This window comes from Miniopterus schreibersii (assembly GCF_964146895.1).
Source record: "Miniopterus schreibersii genome assembly, chromosome: 7".
NCBI classification, from domain to species: Eukaryota; Metazoa; Chordata; class Mammalia; order Chiroptera; family Miniopteridae; genus Miniopterus; species Miniopterus schreibersii.
Genome location: NC_138108.1, coordinates 68,913,502 through 68,934,002, shown reverse-complemented (window position 1 = coordinate 68,934,002; position 20,501 = coordinate 68,913,502). Strand labels below are relative to the sequence as shown.

The 20,501-nt window shown below is 45.4% G+C and overlaps 1 long non-coding RNA gene across 1 annotated transcript; it reads right to left on the bottom strand.

The window, feature by feature from the left end:
- Positions 1-14,371: 14,371 nt before the first annotated feature.
- Positions 14,372-20,400, bottom strand: LOC308559730. The gene is made up of 3 exons (XR_013999200.1): positions 20,220-20,400; positions 15,069-15,172; positions 14,372-14,954 (listed from the first exon to the last, which is right to left on the bottom strand). It is a non-coding gene; the product is annotated as an uncharacterized lncRNA (long non-coding RNA).
- Between the last annotated feature and the right edge of the window lie 101 nt (positions 20,401-20,501).

Here is a 20,501-nt window from a genome sequence, read left to right as displayed (position 1 = left end):
AGAGAGGAGAGAGAGAGACATCGATTGGTTGCCTTCCACACGCGCCCTGACCGGGGGTTGAAACCGAACCCAGGTATGTGCCCTGAGTGGGAGTCAAACCGGCAGAGCCCAGGACAACACTCAGCCACCTGAGCCACTCCAGCCGGGCGATGTAATTTCATTCTTAAAATAATCCATTGAGCCCTGCCGGCCGTAGCTCAGCAGTTGAGTGTCAACCTGGGATCCTAGGTGATCGGGGTTCGATTCCCGGTCAGGGCACATGCCTGGGTTGTGGGCTCAATCAATGACTCTCTCATCATTGATGTTTCTCTCTCTCTCTCTCCCGCTCCTTTCCTCTCTCTGAAATCAATAAAGATATATTTAAAAATAAAATAAAATAATCCACTGATGTCAGTATCACTAGCTACATTTTAATGAAGCTTGGAGAGATTAAACGACAAGCTAATAAGTCATTTGATCAGGTTTACAACTCCAGAGAGTATACCCTAACTCTGTATTCATTTCTTAATTGCATATAACATAGTTTATACTATACTATGCGGCATATTTGGTTTTGATCACGTACCGTCAAGTATTGTTGGTTATCCTCTCGTGTGAACATTTTATTCCCACTCCTGAAGCTGTGCTATCCAAAAATGGTAGATACTAAGCCCTGACTGGGTAGCACAGTTGGTTCGAGTGTCACCCCGATACACCAAGATTTCGGGTTCGATCTCTGGTTAGGGTACATACTAGAAGCACTCAGGGATCAATGATGCATCAATAAGCAGAACAGCAAGTCAATGTTTCTCTCTCTCAAAAAATTTAAAATGGTAGATACTAGCCATATATAGCTAGTAAATTAATTAAATTTAAATTTAAATAAATTTAAGTGAAATAAAATAGAAACAGTTCCTCAGTTGCACTAGACACATTTCAAATGCTCGGTAGTCGCATATGGTTAGTGGTGATCATATGGAACAGAGCAGATACAGAGCATTTTCTTCATTTTTGGTGGGTGAAGACCTTTGGAGCCACCACAGGAGCTGGAGCTGTCATTCCCCTCCACAACCAATAGAGGGTGTAGTCTAAAAAAAAATCATTCATTGTTGAAAGTTCTATCAGACAGCACTGTCCTAGGAAACGGATATAAAGTCTCATGTATCTTTGATGTCCAATAGAACCTTATGTACAATAGACTGAATAAATGTTGATTAACATACTACAAATATAGTGAAAATCAAGTGTGAATCGTATGATTTAAAAGTCTTAAGTTCAAAAAGGTGCAGAGAGGTGGGCTAGAATGGTCAACTTGTCATCTTACCTATCTTTGGTAGCAAAGGAGGGCAGTTCAGTGTCTAAAATCCTGTCATTTTTTTTTTTTTTTTTAGTATATCTTTATTGATTTCAGAGAGAGGAAGGGAGAAGGAGAGAGACAGAAACATCAATGATGAGAGAGTCGTCATTGATCAGCTGCCTCCTGCACGCCCCCGACTAGGGATCGAGCCCGCAACCCAGGCATGTGCCCTGACCGGGAATTGAACCGTGATCTCTTGGATCCTAGGTCAACGCTCAACCGCTGAGCCACTCCCGGCCGGGCTAAAATCCTGTCATTTCTTATCTGGACAACTGCAATCGGTTCTGAACACTTTCTTTACAGGCATATTCCCCTTGCCATCCACTCGCCACTCTGCAGTCTGGGTGGACTTTTTAAAACACAAATGGAATCATGTCATGTTCATGTTTAATACCCCTCAGTGATTTTCCACTGTCCAAAATCTTTAACAGCATCTCCCAGGTCTTGCATTCTCTGACCCTTGCCTACATACCTGTCCAGGCTTGCCGGGCACTTGACCTCTCCCTTCCTAGGTTCCAGTCACACTAGATTCCCTAAGTTCCTCAAACAAGTCATGCTGTCTTGTCTCCAGGTTCTATACAGTGGTGATCTTCTGGCAAACACTGGTGGGTTTCTTCCCACCTGTGGCAGAGATTGATCAGTTCTTCTTTTAAATCCTTACCCGAGGACATCTTTTCCCACTGCGTATCAGAGAGAGTGGAAGGGAGGGAGAGAGAGAAACACCGACGTGAGAGAGACACATCAATTGGTGGCCTCCCGAACATGCCCAGACGGGCAGAGGATGGAGGCTGTGACCATGGTACATGCCCTTGGCTGGAACCAAACCTGGGACCTCAGTCCATGGGCTGATGCTCCAACCACTGAACCAAGCTGGCTACGGCTGGTCAGTTCTTAAGCAAACTTTGGTAGGGGGTGGGTGTATCTCTTTCCTAGCACATTGTCAGACTAGGTTTTCCAGCCCCCTACACCTAGGTGGGCCGTGTGTCTGAGTTTTGGTCAATGAAACGCAAGCAGAAATGATCCATGCTCCTTCATGACTGGCCCTTAAAACCTTCTAAGTGATTCTTCCTGCTCTTGCTAATGGGGGGGGGGGGGGATCGGGGGTTGGGTAAAAGCCAGTAGTTATCAGTATCACCAGAGAGCTTGATACAAATGCAGAATCTCAGACCCCACTCCAGACCTATCTGAATCAGAACCTGGCTTTTTAATAAGATCTTCAGGTGATCTGTAGACATTGCAATTGACTTGTTGGCTGCATGCAGAGGATCTAATGGAGATCTGTGGGGTGTCAGGAAAAGGAAGGGCCACTGGATGGGAAGATTCAACAGTTCCTGAATGACTGTGTGGAGCAGAGCCTCTTGTACCAACAGCCCTTACACCTCTGACTGGTATTAGTCTGTGAAGCGAATGAGAAAAAACCTTTTTGGGTTAAGCCACTCGGGTTTGAAGATTATTTTTTTTCCACATGTAACTTACCTTCTACCTGGAACAGTTATTCTTCCCACCCTAACCTCCAAAGTCCGGGTAATTTGTTTTGTTTTTTTGGTTTTCACATTTTTACTGGGGGCCACGGGGGAGGGGACCTCCTGCCTATCGTGGTGGACGTGCTCCCACCGTCTCCCACAGGCACTGGGTGGTTGTAGGGTGCACCTGGGTGTAGGGGCCGAAGGCGGGCAGAACTAGAGGGGGGCTCGGTGGTGAAGGACACGACGGCACCAGCTCTGGCCCAGGCGCCCTGGAGGAAGGCAGCGCGTCTCCCTGCAGCTCAGTCTCCCCGGCTGTGGCCCTTCTGGTTGATTTGTGCTCACACTTCAGATCTCACCTATTACTGCCTCCAGGTAGCCTGCTCTTCCTCCAGATGAAGTCATTTCTGCTAGTAATAACTCTAATAATATCCTGTACTTTCTCCTGAAAGCATTAATCACGATGGTAATTACATGAGTAATTGGCCAATTAGTTGTTAATGTTGTCTATCCATCAGTGTGTAATCTTCAGGGCTCGGGAAATGTCTATTGCTTTTGTTTACTAACACATCCTCAGCTCCCATCAGTGCTTTCTCAGTAAATATTTGTCCAGTGTTTAAATAAATAAATGATCTGGCTGAGCCAAATGCTTTGAATCCTGAAATACAAATATATATATATGGTGTTAGGAGGCAGGCAGAAATAACAGCCAACATTTGTAGAGCAGTTAATTACAGTTGACTCTTAAAACAACAGGGACTTGGACTGCATGGGTCCATTTATATGCAGATTTTTTCAAGAGATATTCAGTTGGCCTTCCTTCTGAGTGGGTTGTATATTCTGGAATTTAACCAATGGCAGGTCAAAGACAGTATTTTTTGATCCACAGTGGGAATCTGCAGATACAGACTGTATGCATTGTTTTATACCATTTTTTTTTTTACTTTATCTTTATTGCTGAAAGTATTACAGGTTGTCCCATTTTTTCCACCCAATTGACCCCCTCCACTTCACTCCCACCCACACCCCAGGCCTTTACCCCGTTATTAACTGTGTCCATGGGTTATGCATATATGCATATAACTTCTTTGGTTAATATCTTCTCACCCTCCCTCTCTCTTTCCTCTGAAATATGATAATCTGTTGCCTGCGTCAATGTCTCTGAATCTATTTAGTTCATCATATTCTTTTGTTCATTAGCTTCTTGTTAAAGAAGACTCTTCAACTTTTCCTGTAGTGCTGGTCTGGTGGTGATGGACTCCTTTAGCTTTTTCTTATCTGTGAGCTCTTTATTTCACCTTCAATTCTAAATGATAGCTTTGTTGGGTAGAGCAATCTTGGTTGTAGTTCCATGTTTTTCATCACTTTGAATATTTCTTGCCACTCCCTTCTGGCCTGCAAAGTTTCTGTTGAGAAATCAGCTGACAGTCCTATGGGTGCTCCCTTGTAGATAACTAATTGCTTTTCTCTTGCTGCTCTTAAGGTTCTCTCTTTGTCTTTAACCTTTGGCATTTTAATTATGATGTGTCTTGCTGTGGGCCTCTTTGGGTTCCTCTTGTTTGGGACCCTCTGTGCTTCCTGGACTTGTAAGTCTATTTCTTTCCCCAGGTAGGGGAAGTTTTCTGTAATTATTTTTTCAAATAGGTTTTCATTTCTTGGTCTCTTTTTCCCCCTCTGGCACCCCAATAATATGAATGTTGGGCCTCTTGAAGTTGTCCCAGAGGCTCCTTATACTATTTTCATATTTCTGGATTCTTTTTTCTTTTAGCTCTTCTGGTTGGGTGTTTTTTGTTTCTTCATGTTCCAAATTGCTGATTTGATTCTCAGCGTCCTCTGCTCTCCTGTTGATTCCCTGTAAATTATTCTTCATTTCAGTTCCTGTAGCCTTCATTTCAAATTGGTACTTTATTATGTTATTGATTTTCTCAGTTATTTCCCTAATAGTCTGCTTAAACATCCTTATAAACAAAATTCTGAACTCCATATCTGTTAGCTTGCTTGGATCTCTTTCATTTAGTTCCTTTTCTAGAGATTTCTTCTGTTCTTTCCTTTGTGAGATGTTTCTTTGCCTCCGCATTTTGGCTGCGTCCAGGTGTTTGTTTCTATGTATTAGGTAGAGCTTCTATGTCTCCTGGAATTTGTAGAGTGGCTTTGTATAGAAAGTGTCCTGTAGGGTCCAGTGGCTCAGCCTCCCCAGTCACCTGAGCTGGGCCTTCTAGGTGCTCCCCTTTGTGGGCTGTATGCACTGTCCTGTTGGAGTTGAGCCTTGGTTGCTGTTGGCGTCACTGGGAGGATCTGACCCCCAGGCCAATCAGCTGAGAGGATCAGCTGCAACTACAGCCAAAAAGCTGCTTTGCCGGAGACACCCCTATGGAGCAGGATTGACTTCAGTGGAGCTTTGGTGTTCACCAAGTGCCCCCCTTGAGTGTCACTTGTGGATGTGGTAGGGTTGTAATCCAGCGTGTCGAGTCTGACCACCAGGTGCACTGTCTCTGGGGCCTCCCGGGAGGTGCAAAGTCAGCCTGTGCCAGTGCCTTGCCCAGGGCCACCCAGCATGAGCTACTCAGCAAACTGTAGTTGGCTGCTACTTGGGCTGGGCTTGGCGGTGCCCAGGAGAGGCCAAGCTATGAGTCAATGCAGGCTGCCACTAGTGCCAGGCCTGGGGCCGCTTATCAAGCCATATGGGGCCCGCTGCTGCTTGTTTGAGAGATTTTAGGAAAAGTCCTAAGCATGAGGTTCAAGAGGCCACTTGCATAGAAAAGCCCCCGGAAATGGCCTGGATGAGCTGCAGGTGGGGAAGGGCGGGGCCTCCGGGAATCACGGGGCGGGGCCAAAGGTGTGAGTCAGGTGCTGGCGATTCAAACATGGCGCCTGCCTGCCGGCTATGTGCCGGGAGGGCTCACCAAAGGAGCAGTGGCTTCTGCCAGCCCTTCTGCCTGGGAGGAAGCTGCCCCTCCAGCTCTTGCCCGGATTCCAGGCAGGTCAGTTCCTCCCCGAGTGTCCCAGAATCTCCCTTTCAGGCTGCTGCCCGGCGCTGGGCTCAGAGGGAGCGTCCGAGTGAGTCCGTGTGCGGGCCCTTCATGAGGAGCTGCTGGGGCTCCCGCAGCCTCCGCGACCCTCAGGGACAGTCCCCGCTGGTTTCATAGCCAGGAGTTGTGGGGACGTCTCTTCCCAGCCCTGGAGCCCTGGGCTGGGGGCCTGCTGTGGGGCTGGGACCCCTCACTCCTCTGGGAAACCCCCACCGCCGAGACTCCCTCCCGGGTTATCCGCGGCACCGCCTGTGGGCCCGCAGCGAGTCTCCGATTCAGCACCGACCCGCCCGCGTCTCCGCCCCTCCTCCCGGTCTCGGTGCTTCTTCAGCTCCCTGGTTGTAGGGCTTCTGCTCAGCCAGATTTCAGGAGGCTCTGATGATGGTGGTTCTGTATTTTGGTTGTAATTTTGATGTGGTTGCGGGAGGCGAAGGGTGCAGCTGCTACCTAAGCCGCCATCTTGTTTCTCCTATACCATTTTTTAAGAAAAATTATAAAATATGTATTTATTGATTTCAGAGAGAGGAAGGGAGAGGAAGAGAGAGAGAGAAACATCAATGATGAGAGAGCCATCATTGATCGGCTGCCTCCTGCACCCCCCCCCCCCCCGCCACCAGGGATCGAACCCACAACCCGGGGGTGTGCCCTGACCGGGAATCCAACTTTGATCTCCTGGATCATAGTCGGATGCTCAACTGCTGAGCCACAGCCAGCTAGGCTATACCATTTTATATAAAGGACTTGAGCATCTGTGGATTGGGGTGTCCATGGGAGTCCTGGAACCAACCCCCATGCACACTGAGGAAGTGCAGTTAAGTTTTTGGAGAGTCAAAAGTTATATTCGAATTTTACTGCACAGGGAGGTGAGGGGTAGGTAGGTGGGAGGGGTTGGTGTACTGACTCTGCATTGTTTAAGGGTCAACTCTACTATGTACCAGGCACTTGCTAAGCACTTATAAAGGTCCCTATTTAATCATCACAATAATCCTAAAAGATAAGTTCTATTATTATCCCAATTTAGGAGTGCAGCAACTGAACTGTCAGAGAGGTGAGGAAATGTGCCCAAGGTCAACAGCTAGTTTAAGTGTTGGCTGCTTACAGGAATCAGGCTGACTGAGTTCTTGGGCTTAACTCTTAAACTACTTCCTGCCTTGCTAATGTAGTGATTGCCATTTCTGATCTGTCTTATGCACCTGGATCTATAGGAGAAGCCAGAGAGGAGTGCTATCCTGTCTTTATTTATGAAAATTCAATTGTTGTGAGTGAAGTTTACAACATATTCAAATGTTTCTTCTCTCCTTTTTAAATTTTATATACATCCATAAGCCTCATATAGAATCTAAACTGTTCTCTTACTGGTCAATAGGTAAGTGGTTATACTTTGTATAATCGATGTACTTTTTTACACTTTTCACTCCTTAACTCAAGAGAAAAAAGAGAACAGAGAATATTATTTTTCCTTCACAGGTTATATGTATATAAAATGGCTTTGCAATATGTAAGTCATACAGCCTCCTCTAGTGGTAAACAGGTGCAAATTTCTGTGGAACAAAAAAATGTGGGTTTTTTTCCTTTTCTTTTTTAAAGCACGGTGTACAACTGTATATTTCAAGGTGATATTACCAATCCAGCTTCAGTAAGAAATGCCTTTTTACTTCTTCTTTAAACAATGGTGAAGATTTGGTGAATCGTTCACCTTCTTAGGAACATTGCACTCTATTTGGATGACCAAAGTTAAGAATTCAGTTTGCCCAGCCGGGTGTGGCTCAGCGGTTGAGCATCAACCTAGGATCCAGGAGATCGCGGTTCGATTGCCAGTCAGGGCTCATGCCCAGGTTGCGGGCTCGATCCCCAGTTGGGGGCATGCAGGAGGCAGCTAATCAATGACGACTCTCTCATCATTGATGTTTCTATCTCTCTCTCCTTCTCCCTTCTTCTCTCTGAAATCAATAAAGATTTTTTTTTTTTTTTTTTAAAAGGATTCTGTTTGTGATAGGTTTTTACCTGTGCAAATCGAAATATTGTAGAACCTTAGCAGTGGGGAACCTTTGGCCTCAAGACACTAATAAGCCACTCTATTCACAGAGGAAGCAAGGCATTGTGGGGGATAGAGAGAAGATTAAGTAGAGTTACTGCCTTTCATCTTTTAGAGGAAAGAAGACAGAAACCCAGAAATTAATTAATTAATTAATTAATTAATTAATTAATTTTTTTTCTATTTTATTTCTATTTCTATTTTTTATTTTTTAAAATATATCTTTATGGATTTCAGAGAGTGGAAGGGAGAGGGAGAGAGAGAGAGATAGAAACATCAATGATGAGAGAGTCATTGATCAGCTGCCTCCTGCATGTCCCTCACCAGGGATTGAGCCCACAACCCCGGCATGTGCCCTGACCGGGAATCGAACCTCAATCTCCTGGATCTTAGGTCGATGCTCAAACTCTGAGCCACACCCAGCCGGGCTTCATTTATATTTTTAAATTTATCTTTACTGTTGAAAGTATTACAGATGTCCCATTTTTTCCCCCCATTGATCCCCTCCACCCCACATCCATCCCACCCCCAGTCCTTCCCCATACCAATGTCTGTGTCCATAGGTTATGCATATAAGCATATAAGTTATTTGATTAATCTCTCCCCACCCACTCCCCCACCCCCACCTTCCCTCTGAGATTCCTCAGTCTGTTCCATGCTTCTATGTTTCTGGATCTATTTTGTTCATCACTTTATTTTGTTTATTGTATTCCACGTATGAGTGAGATCATGTGATATTTGTCTTTTTCTGACTGACTTATTTCACTTAGCATAATACTCTCCAATTCCATCCATGCTGTCCCAAAGAGTAAAAGATCCTTCTTTTTTATAGCTGCATAGTATTCCATGGTGTAAATATACCACAGCTTTTTATCAGAAACTCAGAAATTTAATTAACTGTATAAAATAAAGAGTTCACAGGATAAAATAACCATGAGAAAGTGCACTTCCTCCAGTGGTGCCACACTACCTGACCAACTGTCGTTCAGGTTCTTATGTGGATGGTGCTACTGAGTACATTGGTGAAACACCAGCCAATATTGTTTGTGCACTTATGTTTTTCTCATGCCAACTAAATGTGTACAAGGCTGGCAAACTCAATTACTTGATACTGCCCAAGAGTAAATAAAGTGAAGGTTAGAAGTGGGAGGGGCTGTGACAAACTGGAGTGTAGGCATGATTTTTCTAAAACATCGTCCAGGCCCAAAAAGAAGAGCAGGAGACCAGCCAGAGTCCATGGGCTCTAGCACAAATACGGGACTGAGATATCCGAGGGTCCCATATTGCCAAAGCCCAAAGAGAGCTAGAGGTCCTGTCCTGGGTAAAAAACTGCAGGATCTCTGTTGATTAAACCTGAAGCAGCACGTAGTGATAGTCACAGAAGAGAACTGATAGAGTTTGTGAAGGGGAGACAAGAGGATACATGGTCAATCAAATGGGATGGTTCCTCTTCTCAGCCCAGAACCACTGCGAATAACTTGTGTATGTGTGTGTTTTAATTGAATTTATGGGGCTGACATTGGTTAATAAAATTATATAGGTTTCAGGTATATAATTCTACAATACATCATCTGTATATTGTGTGTTCACCACCCCAAGTTAAGTCTCCTTTCGTTAGAGAAATGAGTGAGTTGTCTTTTCCCATTGCGAGAGGGAGTGGGATTCTTGGGATGCCATTGAATAAGTATTTCTGGAGACCCCCACAGAGTCTCTATTTCATGTTGCAGCCAGGTCTAGTTCAGCATCAGGCTAGTTGCAGTCCATTAGTCCACTGTGTGTGGGGAGAGCCCCGCAAGCCGGGAGTCAACCAAGAGAGCGAGCTTCTTTTTTTTTTTTAAATATATCTTTATTGATTTCAGAGAGAGGAAAGGAGAGGGAGAGAGAGAGATAGAAACATCAATGATGAGAGAGTCATTGATCAAGCCCCCAACCAGGCATGTGCCCTGACCGGGAATCGAACCCTGATCGCCTGGATCCTAGGTCGATGCTCAACCGCTGAGCCACGCCCTGCCAGGCAGAGAGAGCAAGCTTCTTTGTCCAGGGAATTTAGTATCCCGAATCTTCCGGCGCTTGCAGTGGCCACGTCCATTCTGGCCATGGACCTGTTCCCAGGTGTGACTGACAGGTAAGTACCTTCCCAATGTCACCCCAACTTTACTGGGCAGGCACCTATCCTCCTTCTGGTCCGGTCCCTTCCCCAGCGATCTTCAGAGAATAGAATGGTGGCTCCCTGGGGAGTGTGAAGCTGCCCACATGCCACGCCTGTAATGTTTGGCATCCCCCTTTGCTCCTTTTCTGTTATTAATAACTGGTTAATTACAACAGTATCACTTCCATCACCATTTCTCTCTCCTTCGCCACCTTCTACCAGCCCCCCACCCCTACCCTCTGGGAATCACCGTACTGTTGTCTGTGGCCATGATTCTTTTTTTCCTTTGATGACAAGAAGCCAAACTTACTGAAGTCACAGTAGGGTCAAGCAGGTGGGTTGAGCCATTGTGATGGGGATTCTTCCAATGGTCAGAGATAAACCAGCTGAAAACTGACCTTTTCACTGCCGCTAGATCTGGTAACAGGCCTAATCCTAAGATCCTTCAAAGAAGAGCTCGTTGCAATGCAGCCACTCTGTTGTATCAAAGAAGCCCATAGAGCCTTGGAGCCCAGCTCATGGGAAGTCTTTCATCTCTAGAACTGATGGGTGGTATCAAGAAAGAAAGGAACTGAGGTGGTATCAAGAAAGAGAGGAACAGGAAATAACTCATTTCATAGTGTGCCTGCAGCACCCCAATAAACAAACTTTAAGGATCTGATTGTAAAATGGAGTTCAACTTTTCATCAGTGATTCAGGTCCATTTGGAAAATAGGATTGATGCCCGGGCGGTGTGACGCAGTGGTTGAACCTGGAGGTCATGGTTCGATTCCCCGCCAGGGCCCAAGCTTGGGTTGCCAGCTCGATCCCCACTAGGGAGCTTGCAGGAGGCAGCTGATCGATGATTCCTTCTCATCACTGATGTTTCTATCTCTCTCTCCTTTTCCCCTCCCCTCTCTGAAACCAATAAAAACATATTAAAATAAAAAGTAAAAAAGAAATAAAATGATAGTATTTTTACCAGGGAGGCGACAAGACCTCGGTTCTTCTTGAGGGAAAGATTTCAATCAAGAAAAGCAAGAATTTATTTACAGAAGCAAAAATATATTTAGGACAGTGAAACAAGGAAGGGCACAGAAGTAACACGAGAGCCTACGCTGGGCTGCCTTGGCTCACTGGGAAGTCAGAGAAAAGGGGAAGAAGGGGGCCTTGGAGACAGGTCCAGGGCATTAGCCCAGGAGGAACTGCCACTTCCCGTTGCTCCTCTGGTTGCAAGTCTCATGGGGTCCCTCAGAGGTTAGGGGACACATGCCTGTGGGAGAAGGAGAGGAGGGAGGGGATGGCACAGGCGTGTTCCCTGGAGGGAGAGCACATTGGGATGTTCATTTTCAGGGGTCTTAAAGGCTGGGTGTTTAGGGGAAATCTTAGGGGAGAAGCAATAGAATATTCATCAACTTTATGCTAATATATTAAAATGAGATTTATTCTTAGTCTGTCCTTGGGTGTGGTTGGCAAATGGCGCTAATTGGATTTCTGTTATCTGTCTCCCTGGGTAGGGTGTTGTAAGCTATTTACCCTCGGATTGGGGAGAAGTGCAAACCATTTACTCTTAAGTGTCCTTGGTTTAGGGAAGATAGGATTTACTAGATGGCTGCAAACTGCTGTTTAACTATTAGTTTCCCTATTCCGCTTGTCCTGGGATTTCCTACTTTTACTATGTTACAACAGGATTAATGCCACTTCCTCCAGGAGGCCGTCCCTGTCCCTCCTTCCTCTCTGCCATTCCCTGTACATGGGGCTTTCATATTACCCAAGCCAATACTGTATATAATTGTCTCTCCCTCTGACAAGACTGTAAGCTTTTTGAGGACAAAAATAGTATCAATCAACTAACATAAAGGTTTTTCCCAGCTTCTGATCTACTAAATATTTACACTTGATCTTAGCCAAAAGGCAGAGAAGCGATGATCTACTAAATATTTATTGAAAGGAGAGAATGCCATGCAAGAGGCAAGGTGTGAACAAAAATAGAGATGATGAGGAATATGGTGTGGACAGTGAATAAATTAATCTGGTTTGCCTTGTGGACGAAAAGTGGCCACATGCTAACCTGACAAGCTCAGGGAAGGCCTTTGTGGCGGCCTTGGCCTTGCAAACTCAGAGACCTGAACTAACCACATAGGATGGTCTGAAATTAAAACTTTTTACCTAAAAGCCATTTATGGCAGGTAGTCACTGTTCTGGGGTGACCCGAGACAGACGACCACCAGAGTTTGTGTTTGAATTTTGGAGCCTTTATTAGCTGGCCAGCGGCTACAGTTGCAGCGTCTCACCCATGTAAGAGCCCTGACCCTCAGTTCTTCTCTTACTTTTTGCTCAGTAACCACAAAGGCATTGCAGTAAAGGGGTTTCCAATAATTTGTCAGGCTGTCAGCTTTTGGTACAGGAAACAAGGGGACCTTTAGCAACACAAAAGGAACGATTTAAACACAATGTCTTACAATGAGTAATGGGGTTATGCTGGGCTGGAGTGTGACTGGTTTCTTCTTTCTACGGGAACTTAAGGGGAGCGGCGATTATTGGGCTAGCTTGTCAGGCCTTGTCCTGTACAGTAGGGATCTTGCTCTACCTTTACTGTTAGTTCCTTAGGTATATTCTTCTGGCCATTGTGGCCAGAACAGTCACATCCTAGGCTAGACTTTTCCCTGACAAAAGTCAGTCTGTACCTTAACTGAGCCAGTCCATTGTCTTTTGCATGTGTGATAATATACCTTTGGAATGTCAGGGCAGCTTCTCCTTTTCCTGACCCTTCAGGGCACAATCAAGGTGTAGACCATAAACCCTTTCATTGTTATTTTTATTTTGTTGTTAACTATTAACTATCCTATACCCACCTATATAAAAGATATATTTTACTTTTTATCTAATCCCAAGAGGTTCCTCCCTTTTGCTTTTTCCAGGCTCCCTAATCTCTCACCAGTGAATTTCCTGTAACCCACTTTTGGCCCCTCTTTTGATTATAATGTTTAAAATAATGTGCAAAACTGCCACTCTCTGGAGCATTGTTTCAGTGTGTTGAGATTTGACTTCCTGGCAATTGTCAATTTGGTTCAAATAAACTCGCAAAAATTCTTTACAGATTGGAGTATTTCTTATGTTGACAGTCTGGAGATCTCAGGTGGAGAAGTAGAAGAAATGAATGTTGTCGAAAAGTAGCCCAATTGTAGAGGCTATTGAATGTTGGGCTACACAGTTTTTTTATTTTTTGGAGGCATTACAGAGCCAGTAAAGGTTTTTAAGAAGGAACTAACACGCTAAAAATAATTTGGGGGAAAGATGGATATGACATTTTGTGGGATGGGCTAAAAGAAGGCAGAAAGAGTAGTTAGGAAACTTGTATGAATCTTTCAAGTGATTAGGGTTCTGTCTCATTTGGGTTCACAGAACAGACTGAGAGAAAATCTGCTGCAGGAAGTTTATTAGGGAGTGAACGCTGTTGCTAACAACATTGGTAAAATGCAGTTGTAACAGAGGCCTAGGATGACCCCACAAGAGGGGCTGGAGATAGGCCCTTCTGAGGCCAAAATGAGGCAGGGGACCCAGGCCTTTGTGCCCTAGGCTGATTGCAATTCTCAGAGAAGCACACAGCTTTGCGCCTTTAGCCACTGACCCTGCAGCAGCTGGGGGAGTGAGTACCTCAGTTCTGAAGCAGGGCTCTGGGTGGGGCACCATGGTATCCACTACGTTGAAATTAAAAGGATTTAAGATAACACAAAAGAGCCCTAGTTGGGTAGCTCAGTTGGCTATATGACTGATACTCCATGGGTTGTGGGTTCTTTCCCAAATCGATGTCTCTCTCCCTTCATCTCTCTAAAATCAATCAATAAAAAATTTTTAAAAAGATAACATAGCCCTAGTCGGTTTGGCTCAGTGGTTAGAGTGTTGGCCCTCAGACTGAAGGGTCCCGGGTTCAATTCTGGCCAAGGGCACGTATCTTGGTTGCAGGCTCGATCCCCAGCCCCGGTCAGGGCACATGCAAGAGGCAACCAATCGATGTGTCTCTCTGACAGATATTTCTCTCTCTCCCTTTCATTCTCTCTGAAAAGCAATGAAAAATATCCTCGGTGAGAATTAAAAACACACACACACACACACACACACACACACACAAAAGAATCAAAAGGTTGCTGTGGCTGGTTGCACACAGAATAAAGAGAAGAGACTGGTTTTGTTGTAGGAGTGGGGGAGTGAGCACTGGGCGTTAGACCCATGGGGTCAGAACAGACCTGGGTTCAGCAACTGCAGTACTTGAGTTCTGGCTAGGAAATAATTCAGAGCCAAGACGCAAACTGTAAGAGAACATTTATTTGGAAAATAACAGAAGTAGAAGAAGTAATTTGTAGAAGAAATGGGCTTAGGAAACAAGTGATAGAGGTAAAGGAAGGGCCCTTGGGGCTTTTCCAGTGAGGAAGGAAATGGTAATACATTGAGGGGGGGAGGGAGAAGGGAAAGGGAAAGGCACTGGCAGGCATGCTCCCAGGAAGGAGAGCCAATGAGCTGGGTCCTCTATCCTAGGGATTTTAAGGTTGGAGATTTTAGCCTGGCCGGCATGGCTCAGCAGTTGAGCATCGACCTAGGATCCAAGAGATTGAGGTTCGATTCCCAGTCAGGGCACATGCCTGGGTTGCAGGCTCGGTCCCCAAAAGGGGGTGTGCAGGAGGCAGCCAATCAATGACTCTCATTATTGATGTTTCTCTCTCTCTCTGTCTTTCTGAAATCAATAAAGATATATTTTTTAAAAAAAAGGGGTGTGTGGAAATTTTAGGGGAGGTCGCAGGGGAAGATCTTAATAGTCAACAGCTTTTCAGGTGTGTCCTTTCAGGTCTAGGTCTCCACTGATTGATTGGTAGGCTCCAGGGCATCTCCAGGACTCCAATGCAGCTGGTCCTGGGGCCAGCTGTCGGGGTGCTGGTCTAGTTTTGCTGCTTTTCTGGGCCTGGAGCTGGAATACAACTGAGGCTTAGATGTTATCTCTAGGGAGAAAAGGTCGGGGGTCCAAACCACAGCACCATGGATATGCTAGGGGAGAGAAGTAACCCTGGAGGCAAAGATACACCCTACAATTGTCCTTTGCTAAGCACCCAGGACTTTTCGGCCTGGTGATCTTTTGTACCTGGCCCATCATCGTTGCTCTGCTCAACTGCTCACCACGGTTTCACTCTGAAGGAAGAAAGACAGGTGTGTTGATTCAGGAAGAATATGTTCTGACTACTGGATTTGTAGTTTTGGACTTTAAAACTCAAGAATCTCAAAGAAATCAGAAATTTCTGCCTGGCTGGTGTGGCTCAGTGGTTGAGCATTGACCTATGAACCTGGCGTGTTTCTGGGTTGTGGGCTCAAGGGGGTGTGCGGGAAGCAGCTGATTGATGATTCTATATCACTGATATTTGTCTCTCCCTCTGCCTTCCTCTTTCTGAAATCAATAAAAACTATCATAAAAAATTTCCATAATTCCTGATTCCTGCCCCCCACCCTCAGAAATTTAACTTTAAAAAAATATAGCCCGGTTGGGTGTGGCTCAGCGGTTGAGCGTTGACCTAGGATACAGGCGAGAGGGGTTCGATTCCTGGTCAGGGCACATGCCCGGGTTGTGCGCTGGACCCCCAGTCGGGGGCGTGCAAGAGGCGGCCGATCAATGACTCTCTCATCATTGATGTTTCTCTCTCCCTCCCTCTCCTTTCCTCTCTCTGAAATCAATAAAGATATATTAAAAAAAAATTATTAAAAAATATATATCTTTATTGATTTCAGAGAAAGGAAAGGAGAGGGAGAGAGAGAGAGAGAGAGAAACATCAATGATGAGAGAGTCATTGACTGGCTTCCTACTGGGGATCGAGCCTACAACTCGGGCATGTGCCCTGACTGGGAATCAAACTGTGATGTCCTGGATTCTAGGTCGATGCTCAACTGCTGAGCCATGCCTGGCAGGGCAACTTTTTTTATTTTTAATCCTCACCTGAGGGTATTTTTTTCCATTGCTTTTCAGAGAGAGTGGAAGGGGGAGAGAGAGAGAGGAAGACTGAGGGAGGGAGGGAGAGAGAAACCACCACCGATTGGTTGCCTTTCGCTTGCAGGGATCAGCCTGTAACCAAGGTACGTGCCCTTGGCCCGAATCCAACCTAGGACCCTTTAGTCCGAGGGTCCACGCTCTAACCACTGAGCAAAAACGGCTAAGGCTGAAATTTAACATTTTGAAATCCCATGCTGCTGACCAGTCTCCTGCCTGCTCCTGCCCTCCAGGCCATTGCCTCCCCTCTACTCTTTTTTCCCCCCTCCATTGTCCCACTTGTCTCCCATTCAGTTTAGTTCATGTCTCACCACATTGCTCACTTTTGCTCATCTCCTAAACTCCCTTGTTCCTTCATTCTTTCTCGCACTGTCTAGCAGCCACAGCCCTGGATAAATCCATGTCACCACTTTCTCAGTGCCTGTGCCCCAGGGATTGACTGACTACTGGAGAAATCACACTAGGCAAATACAGGACACCAATTTCACCTGGCCCTCAGCACTGCCTGGCACACTACATTCCCACTCACTCCCCTCTCCACCCTCCATCCTTTCCTTCCAACACTCACCTACATTATTTCAGACCTTGTCCCCTATCCTCAAGGTACCAATATCCTTACTTCCCTCCCCTGTCACCCTCAGCAAATGACCTCTCCTTCATAGGGAGAAGTTCAGCCTTTAGATGAAAACTTGTTTTCTTATTGTCAACCTAATGTCCTGAAACTTTTAAACTTCTGTCCAAAATTATTTTTCCTTTCTTGTTCCTGTTGAAATGGAAAGGGTGTCTCTTCTCTCTCCCTAAGCTCTGGATTGCATTCCAGCTTGTTTAGAATACTGGTGGTTACATGACACAATATCCAACTTACAGTAGCCTAGCCAATGAGGACAGTTATTATCTCACTAGACAAGACTTGTGTCATAGGCACAAGTGCCTTCCACATTCTGATCTACCGTTCTCAGAGTGTTGGCAATGTCGCTCCTCATGGCCACACAAGATAGCTGCAGCAGTACCGGGCATCATGTGCACAACCACATCCGGCAAAGGTGGTTTATACTTTCCTCCATGTGACTCTTTTTATTAGGAAATCTTATCCTAGAAGTGGCCACCCCTACTTCCCACAGGTCCTACTGGCTAAGAGGGGAGGCTAAAAAAAGCATCTAGCAGTTTCCCCTTTCTGCCAGTAAGGAATAATGCGGAGGTGCTTAAAAAAATATTGTTGAGTGGGCTGTTTGCACAATATGCCATCAATCTCATCTTCCCTCCCATCGTCACAGGGGCCTCCCTTTTTCTTGTGTGTTCAGTCTCTCCATGACTAGCTCCTTTCTATCAGCATTTAATTGTGCACAAGTTTCTTTTTTTTTTATATACTCTTTTTTTAAATATATCTTTATTGATTTCAGAGAGAGGAAGGGAGAGGGAGAGAGAGAAACATCAATGATGAGAGTGTCATTGATCAGCCACCTTCTGCACGCCCCCAACTTGGGATCGAGCCCGTAACCCGGGCATGTGCCCTGACCAGGAATTGAACCTTGATCTCCTGGATCCTAGGATGATGCTCAATTGCTGAACGACGACCAGCCGGGCTGTGCACATGTTTCTTCGCTCTTTATAAAAGGCCGTCTTTCCCAACCCAAATCCCTGTCCAGCTAGTATCCTTTCTTTCTCCTTCCCTTCACACTTACTGACACCTCTCCCTTATCTCCCCTCATTCAACCCATTGCCATCTGGATTCCACACAGAAGAAACCACTAAAACCCCTCTTGCTAAGCTGAAAATCACCTCTATGTTGCTAAAAACAATGGACATTTAAGATTTTTAAAAACTGGTTTTTAGAGAGAGGGGAAGGGAGAGGGAGAGAGAGACATCAATTGTCATGCCCCCTACTGGACAGTGAGCATGCAACCCGGGCGTGTGCCCTGACTGGGAATCGAACAGAACCAGCAACCTTTGGGTGCACAGGTCAACATCCAACCAACTGAGCCACACTGGCCAGGGCTAAAAGCAATGGACATTTAAAAATCTTATTTAAGTTGACCCTGCAGCAGCATTCAGCATAGCTGTTTCTCATCCATTCTTCTCAAACTTCTCTACCCTTGGCTACTTCTGTATCCCACTCTCCCATTTTCCTCCACATACACTTTCCCCCCCTCCCCACCCGCCCACTACCTTTCCTGAATTTCCTTTCCTGGTTTATACTTTTCTGTACAACCCTGTACATGTTGGAGGTTTTAAGACCTCAGTCATACACTCTTATCTCCTCACTTTGCACACTCTATGATAACATCCTCCAGAGCCTCAATTATCACCTGCATGGAGACAAATCTCAAATTCTTATCTCTAGGTAAGAAGTGTTTTCTGAGTCCAAGTCTCTTACCTATCTGCCTAGTAACTTAACACCTCCACTTTAATGTCTCTTCAGCACTGTAAACACGTGTCTAATACTGAGCTCACATCTTCACGCACTCCTCCCCACCAACCTGCTCTTCCTCTCCTGTTCCCTACCTCACTGCCATCTTCTACACTGTTTCCAAAGACAGAAACTCAAGATCTCTTCTTGACTACTCCTTCCTCAACTTCCATACCTAGTCAACAACAATGCCTGTTGGGTCTGCTTCCAAAATATTAAAAGGATCTACTTCTCCATCTCCCTTATACACGGACAACAGCCTCTTAACCAGGCTCATTCACCCATTCCACTTCCAATCCAATCCATTTAAATTACAGCGCAGCTGCATATTAAAAACACAAGTTTTATAGGTAACTCCTGTTTAAAATTCCATGGGTTTTTAGAAAAATGTCTGCAACCCTTAACATGACTTCCAAGGCCCGTCTGATCTAATCCTTGCTTACCTTTCCAGGATTATGTGCCCTTCACTCCCCCTTTCTATGTTCTAGCTGCACTGGATATTCTTCAGTTTTTCAAGGGTACTGTTCTCACTTCCTCCGCAGCCTTTACATTGTTGTTTCCTCCACCTGGAACAGTCTTCTCCTTTTCCTACCTAGATTTCTCCTGACATGTCATTTTCTCAGAAAGGCCTTTTCTGACCCCACTCTCCATGTTTGGTCACATCATCACACCTCTGGAGCGCTCACAATGACCCCTCTCACCATCACTTGTTCCCTGTCTGCCTTCCTCTTGAGAACAGCCCGAAGTCACAAAAGCAGGGCCTTTGTCTGACTGCCCCGCCTCCTCATTAATGCCAAGTACAATGCCTACCTCACAGTAGGAGAGCAATAAACATCTGATGAATGAATGAAAGGCTATGAATGACTCCTATAATATTTAATTCTAACACTAGGAATAATTAAAATCATGGCTCTACTGAAAGAATTTTTAGGTTGGTAGAATTTTAAGAAATCCACTTACAAAGTTGGTGTTGAGGACCAACTCCAATTCTTCTTGAGGAAAGGTGTCCTATATAAGCGGCAACTGTCTATAATCAGTGCTATGTTTCAGTTTATAATAATGCTATATGCAAGTCCTGATTGGAAAAAAGGAAATAAAAATTGGAATGCGATCCGTTAGCTATTTTTAGGTTATTCATTTGCAGGAAAAGGCGTATTTTCAGATGGAGCATCTCCTTAATCCTACAAAGATTATGGAATGGTTTGTACTGCTGGAGGAGAAATTTAATTGATGCAGACCGTATAATGTGACAGCATATGCAACTTTAAATAAACCAATCAAGTCTTTAGTAGTTTGGCCGCGCGATTTCATGAAAATATTAAATATGGATCAGGTTTCACTTTAAGGGCAACCAGTCACAGAGTGCCATGTCTTGATTATAAAACCTTCTTACATGAAACTGTCAACAAAATCATTCCCTAGTCTTCTCTTTCCTATTACCATGTACAGTAGCTGGAAAATAAATCATGATCTGTTCTCCGCATTTGAGCTGCTTTAGCGAGCAGCCGGAGCAGCACAGCCAGGCGTCGTTAGGTTTCCTAACGCTCTCTAGTCAATTACTAAAAAGCTGCTCAGGCCTACATGCTGCTACCTCCCCTCAGGTGCACGGGTTTACGGTGTTACACAGGTGCCTGTCGTGGCTTTTATCCTGTTTTTCTTCAAGGGTGGGCTGATAAAGTAAGTTCAATAGAAATCAAAGCCTTTCACTAAGTCCCTACAGAGCCTATTTAGCTCCGCGCTGAGAGACAGCCAGTCCAAACACACACCGGCCACTAATCCTAGCAGAGAATTACCTCGTGCCCTACCAAGCAGGGCTCCCCTCGGAGTGGGGGCGACTTCCTTCACATTCAAGGTCTCAAGGGGCTAGAGCCCGGCCCCTCCGGGTCACCGAGCGCCCCTTCCTCTCCTTCCCTTTATGGAGTGTGAAGCGGCTCTCATCGCACCCCCTTAGCGGTGCCCGGAAATCACAGTCACCTTTCCCCCCGGTACGAATAGTAGCCTATGAAGACTACAATTCCCGTCATGCCTCACGCAGGCTCCGCCGACGCGCCGTAACGGTTTAGTCACCCTTTCCA